Here is a 12,231-nt window from a genome sequence, read left to right on the forward strand (position 1 = left end):
ATGACAGACTCTAGGACCACCCAGCTCACTACAAATAACTCAATTTCATTTCTTTTTATGGGTGAGTAATATTCCATTGTATATATGTGCCACATCTTCTTTATCCATTCATCTGTCGATGGACACTTAGGTTGCTTCCATGTCCTGGCTATTGTAAATATAGCTGCAATGAACATTGTGGTACATGATTCTTTTTGAATTATGTTTTTCTCAGAGTATATGGCCAGTAGTGGGGTTGCTGGATTGTATGGTAGCTCTATTTTTAGTTTTTTAAGGAATCTCCATACTGTTCTCCATAGTGGCTGTATCAATTTACATTCCAACCAACAGTGCAAGAGGGTTCCCTTTTCTCCACACCCTCTCCAGCATTTACTGTTTGTAGATTTTTTTGATGATGGCCATTCTGACCGGTGTGAAGGGATACCTCACTGTAGTTTAGATTTACATTTCTCTAATGATTAGTGATGTTGAGCATTCTTTCACGTGTCTGTTGGCAATCTGTATATCTTCTTTGGAGAAATGTCTATTTAGGTCTTCTGTCTATTTTTGGATTGGCTTGTTTGTTTTCCTGATATTGAGCTGCATGAGCTGCTTGTAAATTTCGGAGATTAATCCTTTGTCAGTTGCTTCGTTTATAAATATTTTCTCCCATTCTGAGGGTTGTCTTTTCATCTTGTTTATGGTTTCCTTTACTGTGCAAGAGCTTTTAAGTATCATTAGGTCCCATTTATTTCTTTTTGTTTTTATTTCCATTTCTCTAGGAGGTGGGTCAAAAGTATCTTGTTATGATTTATGTCACAGAGTATTCTGCCTATGTTTTCCTCTAAGAGTTTTATAGTGTCTGGCCTTATATTTAGGTCTTTAATCCATTTTGAGTTTATTTTTGTTTATGGTGTTAGGGAGTGTTCTAATTGCATTCTTTTACATGTAGCTGTCCAGTTTTCCCAGCACCACTTATTGAAGAGGCTGTCTTTTCTCCATTGTATATTCTTGTCGCCTTTATCAAAAATAAGGTGACCATATGTGCGTGGGTTTATCTCTGGGCTTTCTAAGCTGTTCCATTGATCTATATTTCTGTTTTTGTGCCAGTACCATACTGTCTTGATTGCAGTAGCTTTGTAGTATTGTCTGAAGTCCGGGAGCCTGATTCCTCCAGCTCTGTTTTTCTTTCTCAAGATTGCTTTGGCTATTCAGGGTCTTTTGTGTTTCCATACAAATTGTGAAATTTTCTGTCTAGTTCTGTGAAAAATGCCATTGGTAGTTTTAGAGGGATTGCATTGAATCTGTAGATTGCTTTGGGTAGTATAGTCATTTTCACAATGTTGATTCTTCCAATCCAAGACCATATTATATCTCTCAATCTGTTTGTATCATCTTTGATTTCTTTCATCAGTGTCTTATAGTTTTCTGCATACAGGTCTTTTGTCTGCTTAGGTAGGTTTATTCCTAGGTATGTTATTCTTTTTGTTGCAGTGGTAAATGGGAGTGTTGCCTTAATTTCTCTTTCAGATTTTTCATCATTAGTATATAGGAATGCAAGAGATTTCTGTGCATTACTTTTGTATCCTGCTACTTTACCAAATTCATTGATTAGCTCTAGTAGTTTTCTGGTAGCATCTTTAGGATTCTCTATGTATAGTATCATGTCATCTGCAAACAATAACAGTTTTACTTCTTTTCCAATTTGGATTCCTTTTATTTCTATTTCTTCTCTGATTGCTGTGGCTAAACCTTCCAAAGTTTTGTTGAATAATAGTGGTGAGAGAGGAAAACCTTGTCCTGTTCCTGATCTTTGAGGAAATGCTTTCAGTTTTTCACAATTGAGAATGATGTTGGCTGTGGGTCTGTCATAATGGCCTTTATTATGTTGAGGTAAGCTCCCTCTATGCCTACTTTATGGACAGTTTTTATCATAAACGGGTGTTGAATTTTGTCAAAAGCTTTTTCTGCATCTATTGAGAGGATCATATGGCGTTTATCCTTCATTTTTTTAATATGGTGTACCACATTGATTGATTTACATATACTGAAGAATCCTTGCATTCTTGGGATAAACCCCACTTGATCATGGAGTATGATCCTTTTAGTGTAATGCTGGATTCTGTTTGCTAGTATTTTGTCAAAGATTTTTACATCTATGTTCATCAGTGATATTGGCCTGTAGTTTTCTTTCTTTGTGACATCCCTGTCTGGTTTTGGAATCAGGGTGATGGTGGCCTCATAGAATGAGTTTGAGAGTGTTCCTCCCTCTGCTATATTTTGGGAGAGTTTGAGAAGGATAGATGTTAGCTCTTCTCTACATAGAATGCACCTGTGAAGCCATCTGGGCCTGAGCTTTTGTTTGTTAAAAGATTTTTAATCACAGTCTCAATTTCAGTGCTTGTGACTGGTCTATTTATATTTTCTATTTCTTCCTGGTTCAGTCTCAGAAGGTTGTACTTTCTAAGAATTTGTCCATTTCTTCCAGGTTGTCCATTTTATTGGAATAGAGTTGCTTGTAGTAATCTCTCATGATCCTTTCTATTTCTGCAGTGTCAGTTGTTACTTCTTTTTCATTTCTAATTCTATTGATTTGAGTCTTCTCCCTTTTTTTCTTGATGAGTCTGGCTAATGGTTTATCAATTTCGTTTATCTTCTCAAAGAACCAGCTTTTAGTTTTATTGATCTTTGCTATCGTTTCCTTCATTTCTTTTTCATTTATTTATGATCTGATCTTTATGATTTCTTTCCTCCTAACTTTGGGGGTTTTTTGTTCTTTTCTCACTAATCGTTTTAGGTGTAAGGTTAGGTTGTTTATTTGAGATGTTTCTTGTTTCTTGAGGTAGGATTGTATTTCTATAAACTTCCCTCTTAGAACTGCTTTTGCTGCATCCCATAAATTTTGGGTGGTCATGTTTTCACTGTCATTTTTTTCTATGTATTTTTTGATTTCCCCTTTTATTTCTTCAGTGATCTCTTGGTTATTAAGTAGTGTATTGTTTAGCCTCCATGTGTTTGCATTTTTTACAGGTTTTTTCCTGTAACTGATATCTAGTCTCATAGCATTGTGGTCGGAAAAGATACTTGATATGACTTCAATTTTGTTAAATTTACCAAGGCTTGATTTGTGACCCAAGATATGATTTATCCTGGAGAATGTTCCATAAGCATTTGAGAAGAAAGTGTATTCTGTTGTTTTTGGATGGAATGTCCTATAAATATCAATTAAGTCCATCTTGTTTAATGTATCATTTAAAGTTTCTTTTTCTTATTTATTTTCATTTTGGATGATCTGTCCGTTGGTGAAAGTGGGGTGTTAAAGTCCCCTACTATGATTGTGTTACTGTTGATTTCCCCTTTTATGGCTATTAGTATTTGCCTTATGTATTGAGATGCTCCTATGTTGGGTGCATATATATTTTCAACTGTTGTATCTTCTTCTTGGATTGACCCGTTGATCATTATGTAGTATCCTTCTTTGTCTCTTGTAATAGTCTTTGTCTTAAAGTCTGTTTTGTCTGATATGAGAATTGCTAGTCTAGCTTTCTTTTGATTTCCATTTGCATGAAATATCTTTTTCCACCCCTCACTTTCAATCTGTATGTGTCCCTAGGTCTGAAGTGGGTCTCTTGCAGACAGCATATATATGGGTCTTGTTTTTGTATCCATTCAGCCAGTCTATGTCTTTTGGTTGGAGCATTTAATCCATTTACATTTAAGGTAATTATTGATATGTATGTTCCTATTACGGTTTTCTTAATTGTTTTGGGTTTGTTTTCGTAGGTCTTTTCCTTCTCTTGTGTCTCCTGCCTAGAGAAGTTCCTTTAGCATTTGTTGTAAGGCTGGTTTGGCGGTGCTGAATTCTCTTAGCTTTTGCTTATCTGTAAAGGTTTTAATTTCTCCATAGAAGCTGAATGAGATCCTTGCTGGGAGAGTGAGTAATCTTGGTTGTCGGTTTTTCCCTTTCATCACTTTAAATATGTCCTGTCACTCCCTCTGGCTTGCAGAGTTTCTGCTGAAAGATCAGCTGTTAACTTTATGGGGATTCCCTTGTATGTTATTTGTTGTTTTTCCCTTGCTGCTTTCAATATTTTTTCTTTGTATTCAATTTTTGATAGTTTGATTAATATGTGTCTTGGTGTGTTTCTCAGATATATCCTGTATGGGACTCTCTGATCTTCCTGGACTTGATTGACTATTTCCTTTCCTATATTAGGGAAGTTTTCAACTATAATCTCTTCAAATATTTTCTCAGTCCCTTTGTTTTTCTCCTCTTCTTCTGGGACCCCTATAATTCAAACGTTGGTGCATTTAATGTTGTCCCAGAGGTCTCTGAGACTGTCCTCAATTCTTTTCATTCTTTTTTCTTTATTCCTCTCTCTGGTAGTTATTTCCACTATTTTATCTTCCTGGTCACTTATCCATTCTTCTGCCTCAGTTATTCTGCTATTGATTCCTTCTAGAGAATTTTAAATTTCATTTATTGTGTTGTTCATCATTGTTTGTTTGCTCTTTAGTTCTTCTAGGTCCTTGTTAAACGTTTCTTGTATTTTCTCCATTCTTTTTCCAAGATTTTGGATCATCTTTACTATCATTACTCTGAATTCTTTTTCAGGTAGACTGCCTATTTCCTCTTCATTTGTTTGGTCTGCTGGGTTTTTACATTTTTCCTTCATCTGCTGCATATTTCTTTGTCTTCTCATTAACTTACTGTGTTTGGGGTCTCCTTTTCACAGGCTGCAGGTTCACAGTTCTCGTTGTTTTAGGTGTCTGCCCCCAGTGGCTAAGGTTGGTTCAGTGGGTTGTGTAGGCTTCCCGGTAGAGGGGACCAGTGCCTGTGCTCTGGTGGATGAGGCTGGATCTTGTCTTTCTGGTTGGCACAACTGCGTCCAGTGGTGTGTTTTGGGGTGTCTGTGAACTTATTATGATTTTAGGCAGCCTCTCTGCTAATGGGTGGGGTTGTGTTCCTGTCTTGCTAGTTGTTTGGCAGGGAGTATACGGAACTGGAGCTTCCTGGTCATTGAGTGGAGCTGGGTCTTAGTGTTGAGATGGAGATCTCTGGGAGAGCTTCAGTGTTTGATATTACGTGGAGCCGGGAGGTCTCTTGTGGACCAATGTCCTGAACTCAGCTCTCCCACCTCAGAGGCACAGGCCTGACACCCAACCAGAGCACCAAGACCCTGTCAGCCACACAGCTCAGAAAAAAAGAGAGAGAAAAAAAGAAAGAAAGAGAAAAAAATAAAATAAAGTTATTAAAATAAAACATAAAATAAATTACTAAAAATTAAAAAAAAATTTAAGTATTAAAAAGAAAGATAGAAAGAAGAGAGCAACCAAACAAAAAATAAATCCACCAATGATAACAAGTGCTACAAAGTATAGTAAAAAAAAAAAAAAAAGGACAGACAGAACCCTAGGACAAATGGTAAAAGCAAAGCTATACAGACAAAATCACACAAAGAAGCATACGCATACACACTCACAAAGAGAGAGAAAGGGAAAAAAATATATTTATCCTTTGGGAAGTCTGAGGTCTTCTGCCACCATTCAGTAGGTGTTCTGTAGGAGTTGTTCCACATATAGATGTTTTTCTGATGTATTTGTGGGGAGGAAGGTGATCACGTCTTACTCCTCCGCCATCTTGAAGTTCTCTCCCACATCCACCTCTTGTTAAACCCTATCCCACCGAAGGTCCTGCCATCTGACCACTTATTCACTAGCTGTCATTCATTAAAGACTTTAAGTAGCTGGATCACGAGAAACTGTCAGCTCTCCAAACTGTTTCTCTCTCAGATTTATAACTCAAAATCTCTGTCTGACCCACCCTCTCTCCTCTCAATTTATATGCTAATCATTCCCACCACCTTTGTTTTGCAAATTCATTAGGACCTCTGGTCCAACAACCCACACACTGCTATGCATCCATCTCCTCCTTTCCCCTTCCTCTGCTTTGACTCCACGCTCCTGACGTCAACAATTCCCTCTCCAGTATTTGCAATTTCCGTTCTGGTCTGCACTTTCACAGCACCTGCCCAGTTAAACCCTAGGTGGTGAATCAAGCTATGTGCTTTCTTGGTGCTTACATTAGGAACATAAATACTGGAGAAAATCACATGTGGGAGGGCAGGATTTTCTTTTCTGTCACCCACTTATCTTCTTCCTCTCATTGTCCAGGTGACCTTCATGAAGGGAAAGCTAAGGGTCCATCCTCAGTCGTCACCTTACCTGGTTTCTAACACAGCCCATGTTTCAGATTTTCCTCTAACCTCACAGTTACTCCTTCTCATCACCTGGACTGCTTCCTCCTCATCTCTCTGACCTCTTACTAGACAGGAGCACCCAGCTTCAGTCTTCATCCCTTGTCAACTCCTCCTTATCTCTACTCACTTCTCTGATAATTAGCTTCTGGCTTTAAATACCACCTGGATGCTGTTGACTCTCAATGTCTATGTCTACCTCTCCCCTGAATTCCAGATATGCCTTTTGGAATTTTGCCTTAGATATCTCAGAGGCATCTCAAATTTCAAATGCTTCAAAGCCAGTTCTCTACCTGCCCACTCAGCCCCACCTTTTTTGGTATTAACATAGTCTTTCCATCACGATAAAAGGCAACTTCATCATTCTATCTTTCTTGGGTCAAAAACTTAGTCATCCTTGACTCAACAATTTCCTTTAAACCTCTGTCTAACCTGTCATCTAATCCTATCAGCTCTCTATCCTGCTCTCCTCTTTGTAGGAGGCCAGAGAACATTACCCTTTATTTATAGTCCTTTCATCTCAACCATTAATGACATCATTTAAATGCAGTGGTCAGAAGGAAACAAGTTTGCTGTGGTTCTCAACCTTGGCTGCACACTGGAATCATTGCGGGGGGCGGGGGGGGGGGGGGGGGGGTGGGGGGGGCGGGAGGCAGTGCCTGTATCCCACCTGCAGAGATTCTCATTTAATTGGTCTGCTCCTGGCCCCCACCCAGGTGATTCTAATGTGCAGTCAAGTTTTAGGGCTTAAAGAGAGAGACCCAGAGAGACCTGGTGAAAATCATTAGTATTAATCAGTGTTTAAATGTCAAGTAGATTTCAGAATCAGTATCACACACTAAAAACAATATCTCCCGAATTAAAATAAACAATAATAATAATTAAAACTGGAAATCTATACCAATATGTTCTATTCTTTTTGAATAGGCCTTATAATTTCAATCTTTACTTTTATAATCTTTTCTTTCTCATATTTTTTTTTTTTTTTTTTTTTTTTGCTGTGCGCGGGCCTCTCACTGTTGTGGCCTCTCCCGTTGTGGAGCACAGGCTCCGGACGCACAAGCCCAGCGGGCATGGCTCACGGGCCCAGCCGCTCCGCGGCATGTGGGATCCTCCCGGACCGGGGCACGAACCCGTGTCCCCTGCATCGGCAGGCGGACTCTCAACCACTGCACCACCAGGGAAGCCCCTCTCATATTTATAAGAATCTTTTTTATTAGTTCTATATACTGATCATTTGATGAGAAAATTGTACTCCTGGCTAAAAATTGGCCAGATTATCACCAGATCTCAGCTCTGGATCCTTTCTGTGTTTTCTTTTCAAGCACTGACATTTCTCTGAATCTTGAGGGAAATGAGCTGAAAAGCTCATCCCAATATTAGGCAGGGTTGAAGGACTATAACAATTTAAGAAGGCCAGTTTTATTATCTTGATTTTCTTTTTCAGTTCTCGAGCATTTTCCTCTGAAGGCATCAGGCTGTGGGGTGACAAGTTTGCATTTTTTTAATGATAAGTTAACAAACAAGGGGAAAGAGACAATTGAGAAGTTAAAAAATGATAGGGAAAAACAACTCAAAGAGTGGTGGGTGAGAGGAAGGAGGAAAAAAGAGGCAAAGGAGGTGAAGGCTGGCACTTCTCAGTTCCTGCTATCAGAGGAAGTTGGGAAAACAGGTGAGCAGCTGGTGGACACTGTCATGTGGGGGAGGGGGCATCATTACATCAGAACCTACCATTTCTCCTCCCCATCCTAATTTCTATTTTCCTCTGATTCAAAGTTGTTAGAATCTGTGCAGTAAAGTGTTTGCAATCTTATTTCCCCTGAGAAGTTCCCTATGGATGTCACAATTGTACATCGAACAAATATTTATACTTATGCAGTTGCATAACATTGAAATAAGAATTTAGCATTAAAAAAACCCTGTTTACTAGAACTGAAGGATACTTTAGATTAATCCAAAAATACAGATTGATTTGCCTAACAGTAATATTAAATTTTTCCCATGATGCTAATTATTCCAGGGATATACCAGAGCAAGCTTGTCTTAATCTGAAACCTAAACTGTATTGCTTTTAAAACATGTCAACCACAGTGCAATCAAGGAAAACAACTTCTTGTTTAAACAAAACAAAACAAAACAAAACAAAAAACAAAGGAGAATAGAGTAAACTCAATTTTGTGAGTAAACAATTCTGTGGTGCATTTTACTTGTTTGTTTTATTTTATTTTTACACTTACTTTACCCCTCCTTGTACTTCCAAGCTTGAATTATGAGTACACTTCTCAAAATATTTTAAGCAAATGAAAAAATATTCATCACACTTTTAAAACAAATATCCCAAAATATCTTCTATGGTCACAGTTTTCATATCTGAACATTTAAATATAACTCTGTGTATGACCAGTAATGCTTTTTTTTTTTTTAATCATTTCTAATTTGACTGGTAAAACACAGAATTTTTCTATTTTTGAAAAATTGTCTAAAAAAAATAAGAACAAGCCTTTCTCTTCAATGTTACACATAAAGGACCTTCTTTGTCACCTTCTCTCCTGGAATGGTAACAAGCTGACCCTACCTTCCCTTCTCTAAACAAGGCAATGATGGTTCATGCAGGAAATTCAAATCTGGCCAGAGGCAACCCAGTGATTTTCCAGATGGAGGCAAAGGGAGAAAGCTGAGAAGCTCCGGGTATCTGCAGTCCGCAGAGCTGGGAGAAGTCGGCCACCCAGTGGAGGATGGAGGCCATGACGGTTACTTGTAATAGTTTGGTGCAGGTCTTTTGGGGCATCAAGAACTACTCTTACGGGGTCCTGGGTCATAGCTTCCATTCGAGACATGGTGTACTATCGGGAAAATGCCAACAACAAGCATCCATATTTAAACCCAAGACACAAAATATTTTACAAATGACAACTATGCAGTAGTGTTCTATATAAGAGCATAAAGTAGTGCCACATAAAGTACTGAGTGTTTAACAAATCCTGTCTCATTTCTACAGTGATTACCAATGTATTCTGTGTGTCTTTTCTTACTCAATAGCGAAAACAAGGTGGGAAGGATATTTATCCCCCGTTACTATGATTAAAGTTGTACTTTTTCAGTATCTGCAGAGAATATTTTTCATCTGTTCAGATCCATGCAATAATGTACCTCAGTTTATGGCTCTCTTTCAAAAGTGACTGACATGTTCAAGCAAAGTTAAGGGATCGGCAAAAATGGGCAGAAGACCTAAATAGACATTTCTCCAAAGAAGATATACAGATTGCCAACAAACACATGAAAGGATGCTCAATCTCACTAATCATTAGAGAAATGCAAATCAAAACCACAACGAGGTACCACCTTATACCGGTCAGAATGGCCATCATCAAAACATCTACAAACAATAAATGCTGGAGAGGGTGTGGAGAAAAGGGAACCCTCTTGCACTGTTGGTGGGAATGTAAACTGATACAGCCACTATGGAGAACTATATGGAGGTTCCTTAAAAAACTAAAAATAAAACTATCAGACAACCCAGCAATCCCACTACTGGGCATATACCCTGAGAAAACCATAACTCAAAAACAGTCATGTACCACAATGTTCATTGCAGCTTTATTTACAATAGCCAGGACATGGAAGCAACCTAAGTGTCCATCGACAGATGAATGGATAAAGAAGATGTGGCACATATATACAATGGAATATTACTCAGCCATAAAAAGAAATGAAACTGAGTTATTTGTAGTGAGGTGGATGGACCTAGAGTCTGTCATACAGAGTGAAGTAAGTCAGAAAGAGAAAAACAAATACCGTATGCTAACACATATATATGGAATCTATTTTTTCTAAAAAAAAAAAAAAAGGTTCCGAAGAACCTAGGGGCAGGACAGGAATAAAGATGCAGACGTAGAGAATGGACTTGAGGACACAGGGAGTGGGAAGGGTAAGCTGGGACAAAGTGAGACAGTGGCATGTCCATATATACACTACCAAATGTAAAATATATAGCTAGTGGGAAGCAGCCACATAGCACAGGGAGATCAGCTCGGTGCTTTGTGACCACCTAGAGGGGTGGGATAGGGAGGGTGGGAGGGAGACGCAAGAGGGAGGAGATATGGGATATATGTATATGTATATCTGATTCACTTTGTTATAAAGCAGAAACTAACACACTATTGTAAAGCAATTATACTCCAATAAAGATGTAAAAAAAAAATAAAGTTAAGGGATCTGGACCTAGAGCCCAGGCCAGGCCGCCCATATACATTTGTGCTCTCTTCTTTTGGTTTCTTTTGTCACATTATTCCAGTTTGCTTTATGTTTTAAATGATTGTTTTTCAGGTACACATACAGGCATCTATTTGAAGGCATCAGTTCCACCCCTTCCCACCTCCAGTCCTGGTCCAGGTAGAGGTAACTCCCCATACGTCTGTCAGCTGTTTCTTTGAATAAAATGCTTCTGCTGTTATTTTCAGATCTGTGGGGGGCAGACTGCCTAAGTTTGGGTTCCCTCAGTAGTAGACCATGAGACAAGGATTCAAGGGCAGGATGGGGAAGTAAGATGAGGTGGGGAAGGCAGCCAGGAAAGGGTACATCACCAAACCAGCTGCCACTGTGGGCACCTGGAGCCAGACCCCAGGGCAAAATGGAGCCAGTGGACAACGGAGCCCAGGATCACTGGTTTAGGGCTGCTCCTGTCAGCAAAGTGAGTTCTGGCAGGCAAAACCCTGGAGCAAAGAAGTGCAGAAGCTGACAACTGGACACAGAGCCGCTGTGTGCTGCCATGGGCAGGACCAGGTGTCTGGGCAGGGCACTGGTTGCACCCACTACAGCCATCGTACCTCGATGAGCAAGTCCCTAGCACACACCCTACTTCCCCTTCCCATCCTCCCAATACCACCATTTTTTAATCCTTCTTTGGAAATCCTTGTAACTTTCAGTATATACTAACAGCTTTCTTTTTTGTTCCATCCACAATAGGCAGCATCTCATCCTCTAAAATAAAGACTTGCAGACACCACCCCACCAACCAGCCTCCCACCTCTCACCTTCTGATTATATTTTCTTTCTCGGTTGCATTGTTCTATAGCTATACTAAGTCCTGGGAGTTCAGCCTATAGTTTAATTTTAAAAGTGCATTTAAGCGTCCGTGCCCAAGCCTCGCGGGTCTGCAGCTGCAGCGCGAGGTGCTGGAGCTTGAGGGGCGGGGTTTGGGGTCGGGCCGGCTGCCGGCCCAGGAGTCAGGACATGTTCGACGCCATCGTGTTCACGGGGAAGGGTATCAGGAAGGCTATGAAGAAGGAATTAGTTTGGGTATGATTGAAGTAAGACAGTATGGCACGTTACATGGAGCTAAAATCGGATCTGAGATCGGGTGCTACCAAGGTTTTGCATTTGCTCGGAGACGTCTCCTGCATGGTTCCGCCACTGAGAAAGACAGCAAAAAGATGAATGTCTTAGAATCGTTGATTGGAATGATTCAAAAATTCCCTTATGCTGACCCTACTTAATGATAAACTTCACGAAGACTTAAGACAGAATTAGATGGAAATTTAAGCAGCTTTGTTCATTACTAAACGTTCAGCCCGACTTTAAAATTAGTGCAGAATGTTCCAGACTTTCATATTGAGGATGACAGATGCACAAAGATGAAACACCAAGGAACAGATGTTCGTATGTTAAGTGTTTAAAAATGTGATTAAAGGCAAAACAACGATGGGGGATTCATTGTTTTTCAGGGAGGGTTCCAGCTTGGCCTGTGAACAGGCTTCCTTCCCCTGAGGTCTGCCGGGTCGCCTCGGTGGCCCCCATGGGGCCCCTCCACACAAGCCCGTCCTTTGTTGGGCCCTGTCTGCTCTGCTGTGTGAACATGGCCCTGGCAGAGCCCTCGCAGGGCTGCTCTTCTCTGGTCCAGAGTCCAGGCCGCTGGCTCACGGGTTCTCATCACCTGGCAGGCCTGGCTGGATCTAGACTCTGGTTGGCTCTGGATAGGATAAACCTCCCCTTTACC

The 12,231-nt window shown here is 40.0% G+C and overlaps 1 pseudogene; it reads left to right on the forward strand.

Annotated features, from left to right (window-relative positions):
- The window catches only part of LOC116760714, a 28,643-nt pseudogene extending 16,793 nt beyond the window's left edge, over positions 1–11,850 (forward strand).
- Positions 11,851–12,231: the final 381 nt, after the last annotated feature.

Source organism: Phocoena sinus, chromosome 1 (assembly GCF_008692025.1).
Source record: "Phocoena sinus isolate mPhoSin1 chromosome 1, mPhoSin1.pri, whole genome shotgun sequence".
NCBI classification, from domain to species: Eukaryota; Metazoa; Chordata; class Mammalia; order Artiodactyla; family Phocoenidae; genus Phocoena; species Phocoena sinus.